The sequence below is a fragment of the Manacus candei genome, unplaced genomic scaffold (assembly GCF_025592945.1).
Source record: "Manacus candei isolate 608988 ecotype Guabito, Panama unplaced genomic scaffold, ASM2559294v1 h1tg000056l, whole genome shotgun sequence".
Classification (NCBI taxonomy): Eukaryota; Metazoa; Chordata; class Aves; order Passeriformes; family Pipridae; genus Manacus; species Manacus candei.
In genome coordinates, this window is record NW_026138104.1 from 12,751,007 (window position 1) to 12,756,703 (window position 5,697).

The window sequence follows — 5,697 nt, forward strand, 5'->3', positions numbered from 1 at the left end:
TGTTACAAACCACCACTTCCTCTCTCCTGCTTCTGTTCTACAATATTCAAAGTACCAGCTAAGCATATGTAGACTTATACGTAGACACCGTTCCCAAAAAGCAAGAGAGGAGGAGACATCGCACATAGCTGAGAATGCAGTAAAGGAGTCAGAAATGTGGAGAAAGACAAAAAAGAAGAAAAAGAAACAGGGGGATCTCCCTGGATTTTCTCTGTTCCCAAAGTAGGCTGGGGACACTTCTATCACCACAAAGGCTGGGGAGGAGGGAGAATGAGAGCTGAGCAGCACACTTCCTGGAATCACTGATGTCCAATGCTGGCACCCAGCAAAACCAGACCTGGAGCAGCAGCACCCTGAGTGATGCAGCTGAGGAAAACAGTGCCTGCCTGTGCCTCTGAGCAGAACATTCCACTCAACAAACCTCGCAGCTGGAACACGAGTATTCCAGAGGTAAGATATTGCTCTTTGAGAAGATATCTCTCATCTTCCAACTGAACTTCCATTGGCATGCTTGTCCTCTAATTTCTGCAAAAAATATCAGTCAGGAATGTCACCTCTGGAAGACATTCACAATCAAGACATATCATTTGATACAATGAATAATATAAGTGCTTACTAGTCTTCTGTTTTATCTCCCATATCATTCACACACAAACTGTGCTTAGGAAGAGAAAAAAATACAAATTTGTGGCCACCACTATTCTGCATAATTTGCTAACTTTTCTAGTTGTTTCTGCAACTGATTTAATAAATTTCTGCATGCTATTTCTTTTCTATATTCAAGTAGCACATAATGATCAGATACACTTTTAATGCCTTTTAGTCTAAGAGAAACCTGCTTGGACTTAGTCCTGTTTAAAAGCAGAAAATACAAAGAATGCTTACAAATTTATTCTGCTAAAGAAATCTGATTTAGTACGACCACTTTCCTTAAGCAGAGCAGCCAAAAGAACAACTCATGATCAAACTTGTGAATAGTCTTCTCTCCACATACACAGAACTACAAATGAGACAGAATTCTTACATGCCCTGAAGGAAAAATATGACAAACAATTATGGGAATTAACTATTATTAAGCTACAACAGACTAAATATATCAAATGAATATCCAAGAACAAGAGACACACCAAACTATGAGAAACAGATACCTGACCATAAGGGTTATAAATCAACTTACCCAATTTCCTTGGTTTTGTAGCAATATCCCTATGTAAGAGGAATTGTAAGAGCTCATTTGTGCCTTGAGAAATTACGGAAGGGAGTTTACAGCTTCTTATACAGTCAATCACTTCTCATGAGCAGTATGCAAGGCCCTGTCTCTCCCTAAACTTTTCCAGATATTCTAAGGAGATTTTAGAGAAACTTTTCCTCTCAGATATGCCCCATAGATCTTTCTTCCATCCATCTGCAGGATTTGATTTATATCCACATTGTACTGTCCAGTCTCCACTCAGAGATCCTATCGACGGTTACATCTTCTTTCTCCTCAGTCTCCAGATGCGACATCAGAATATTTCTCTTAAAATATTGATGCTTGACTAACATAAAAAATACAACATAAATACCTCTAGAGTTATTATTTGTGCATAATGAACACAGAAACTGCAGCTTTGCTCAGCCATGCCTTAGTTGCTAGAAAAGCTAACATTTGCATGCTTCTGTATCTGTTACTAAAATATTTCCCCTCTGATCCTAAGCAGAATGATCATCCTAGAGAAGAAAGGCAAGCAGATCAGAAAATTTCTAAAGAAAAACAACATTTTCTTACACTGTAAGTAAAAAAACTCTAAATTTTTCACTACAGAGAGGCAAAAATGCTCAGTGAAAACAACTGGAATCTTAAGAAACAGTCACAAAAAGGTGGAAATGGAGATCAATCGTGAAAAACACATCCCTTCAAGGATAGGGAAATAAAAAATGAAAAAAACAATAGATAGAGCTTTCTGGTTTAATTCAATCAAGTCCTACAGTGAAATCCACCAATCTTACCTTTCTTCATCAGTTACATTTCTCATTTATTTAGCTCATTAAGCATTAAGAGAGATTCAGTAAGGTTCATGGTCTCTAACAAATGGCCCCCAAAGCAGACTTGATTTAATTAGCAGACAAACTTTATGATTTAGCTGTAATGGACTTCTATTTTAGATAATATCCTCTCATTTTATCCCATTGCCAAAATAACCCACATACTGTATTTACTGGTTTGAATTCCATATAAATGCCTGAATTTCTAACACCTTGAAAATTATGATGAGTCTTTCCACTAAACTTAATAGGCTTTTCACAGTGTTAGAGGGCTCAAATGCAACCTGAGGAAGAAAGAACTGTTCTAGAAGGGTGGTGTTTGCTATTCAGCAGAGAAATTATTTGATTAATCCCTAGGGGAATGACTGAACTAGTTGGAAATTGTAAACATGAAGGAGATAACTGAGAAGTGCTAATCCATGGTATAAACAAGTAAATTTGCCAAAAGAAATCTGACTGAGAAATATCACTTCATGACTGGTTGCTGAGGTGATTCAATCTTCTATGGCAGACACAGATTGCTCCCCCTTTACGCAGTAGGTGTTGAAAAAGCTCTTGCTGACAATGTAGTGGAGAGACTGAAAGCTGAACAAGCTTACAAATAAAGACAGCATTTTCCATCAACATAACTGGATTGATGTTTGAGGTAAAGCACAGAGGAACCACCCATATCCAGCAATTCACCTTTCAGTACACATCTTCACTGCCCCTTTTCTCTTGACTGTCCAAAGCAGTTTCCAGTTATACTTTTTGACCTTTCTGCCTCTCCCCTTCATCCTCCACATCCACAGAATATGTCCTGCACCCAGGTCCTCCCTTTCTTGCTCCTAATTTGACCCCTAATTATCTTTTTAACACTACTCAAGGTCCCAGTAGCAATCAAAATGTCTTTCTGTAAGGCATTCTCCAAACACACACAAAAAGTATACCTACCATGTGTTAGACAGGTCAGTGACTGAGCATGAGAAACCAAAACCAAGAGATGGAGGAGAACAGTGAGGTATGGGAAAGAAGGTTGGTCAGCTAAATCAGTCAGTGAAAGACAGGTATAGAGGAAATCCGGAGATACTAACTGCCTCTTTCAATTCCTGAAACTACATTCTTCCCTGTTTCATCCACATTCACACGCAAATGTTTGAAGAAATGGTTCAGCTGTTATGAAATGGGAATGGCACTTTGTGACCTGCTTTCCAAAAGAATACAGAGAAAATGAGGCAAATAGAAACTAATATCAATCAACATACTATGTGTGCTCTGAGTGGGGATGTGCCCAACTTTTTAACTGTATGAGACATATAAAGTATTTTTATCAAAAAATACTGTCCTCACAAGGAGTGAGAGCGACCACGTTGGTCCTTCCTGGGGCAGAGGTTCAAAGATACAGCTGAACTCATAGGTAATGAGTGACATTGGCCCTCAAAGGTCCTGCTGCCTCTCTTCCTCTTCTTAACTTAAAAAAAAAAAAAAATTAAATTTGCTGTACACTGTCAGACGTCTCTGATGCACAATTGCTCAAATGTCTGACTATCCAGATTTAAATTTCATCACTCCCAACATTACTCTTAATTTGAAATCATAATTCTTTAAATTTTTTATACATAATTAAAATTTGGAGCAGTTAAGTTTTCTGATTATTTTCTTCTTGACAGTGCATTCTTATTTTAAATTTGAAATTTTAGTTTGAGGTTTCTATTCCTTTAAGCACTCTACAGAAATTCCAGAATTCTAAAATAAAATTTCAACAGCCCATCTTTCTAGCAAGGTAAAATTTGTTTTTTCTTATGAAAATGTAGATCAAAAGCGATACACCATTCTATATGTAAAATTAGACAGTTACTTATTATCGTTAAAAAAATCACATTTCAATGATAAATTGTAGTCCAAGTCTAATTCTGTTGTGCAGTATTGTCATCTTTCTTCTCCTTATGAATTAGAGTACAGCAGTTATTCACCAGGTGCAGAGCTGAGCTCTGTAATGTGCATTACCACCTTGGAGGTAAAAACACTCATAAAGAATCAGCTGTTCAAAGCTGTTGTGATATTGCCTTCTCACTGATGACCTTTTTTCAGAGCTCTGAAAACATTCTTCTGGTTTGGATGTCTATGCCTAGAATCTGTTAGTGGCAAAAACATCATGCAGTTAACCAAAGCTTCTGAGAGGTCGCTGGCACTGCCTTCTGTCCCAGAAGTACAGTGTATCCCTGGTTCTCCAGCCCTTATACAAGTTTCTTCTTTACCATAAGGAACATCACTGCATGGTTCATACTCTTTGCTGTTTCAAAGACAAAAGAGTAGCTAAACCTTTGTCAACAGCCTCTTGTTTGCACCTTACAAGAAAAGACAATTTTACAAATTCCTGGAGGAAAATAAAGTCTTGGAAAAGAACATTTCCTGAAAGCAGTACCATTTGGTCTTGGTCCTGTGATTACTTCTCATGTGAATGGCAGCCTCTCATTCAACATTCAGACACAATAAGACTGTTCTGCATGAAATAGATTTGAAGATGTGTGATCATATGACTGTATGTACTACTAAGGAAGGATTTCCAAGGCAGCCTGAAGCACTTATGCACTTAAACTCAATAAAAATTCATTACTTGATTCCTACATCTCCTGGATGCCTTTGAAATATATGTGTATGTATATAAGCATTATCCTTTAATTAGATATCTTAATTATACCTAATAACAATTATTATAAACATTACAGTCTGTTGTAATACTTCTACTTCTTTTCCAGACTTCTATATTCTCATATGGAAACCTTATCTATGTTGTAAATATTTGTTTTCCTGTAAAAGACATATTACAAATTAGCAGGACGAAAGCTGAAGGTGTCATCATCAAAAATTAATTCAAATAACAAACTAAAATAATTTTAATAGTCTTGAATTTTCATTTGCTCATATTCTCGGGTATAAAATTTGTAGGATTTAACTGGATATATTTTTCTTCTTTTTATCAGCTCAACGATTTTGTGTCAGTTCTTTGGCCATATCAGAATGAAATTCATCACGTTTCAGAAGTCTAGAAGTTGGATATCCAAGTTCAAGCTATTCTCATTCCCCCAGCAGTCAGTAAAGAGACACAGGCTTCCCTAGAGGGCAGTTTATCTGATCTGTTCTAGACACCTATCTTAGAAAGAGATGAATTGCTGTCTGGAGATGGTATTTCTCTCCATTGACTATTAAAAGAGAGTGTAGTAACTGTCTTAGTCACTTTGTAACTTAGTTACCATGTTGGATGCCAAAGCCGGGGCAGATGGATCTCTTGTTAGGTGACATTTTTACTTTTACTACATGCCAGGTTCAAAAGAGCATTACAGGCAAATCAATGTGTTTGTCTGCTGTCCCACTTTCTATATATGTACATGTGAACATCTGTTTTGGAAGCTAATGAAAGTAGTTCTTCAGATTCTTTCCTCAAAGTTGTTTTTAGCAATTTTTCCATATATAGTAAATGCCAGATATCTGTTGAGATATTCTGTGCAAATGCGTGCTTGCCAATCCTCGTAAACCTGTTCTATCATGAGTTCCCAGTCTTCACATTAAAGCAGTATAATGCCAAGGTGCATGTACATGCAAGCAAGTAATGTAATAAATTATAAAGTGCCAAATAAAATTTAAAAAAAAAAAACCCTCAGGGGAAGAAAAGACAAATTTATTTTTTTAAAT

General features: G+C 36.7%; 1 long non-coding RNA gene across 1 annotated transcript; it reads left to right on the plus strand.

Annotated features, from left to right (window-relative positions):
• The first annotated feature begins 306 nt into the window (after positions 1-306).
• On the plus strand, positions 307-5,119 carry LOC127477734 (uncharacterized). The gene is made up of 3 exons (XR_007907018.1): positions 307-450; positions 1,701-1,771; positions 4,989-5,119. It is a non-coding gene; the product is annotated as an uncharacterized LOC127477734 (long non-coding RNA).
• Positions 5,120-5,697: the final 578 nt, after the last annotated feature.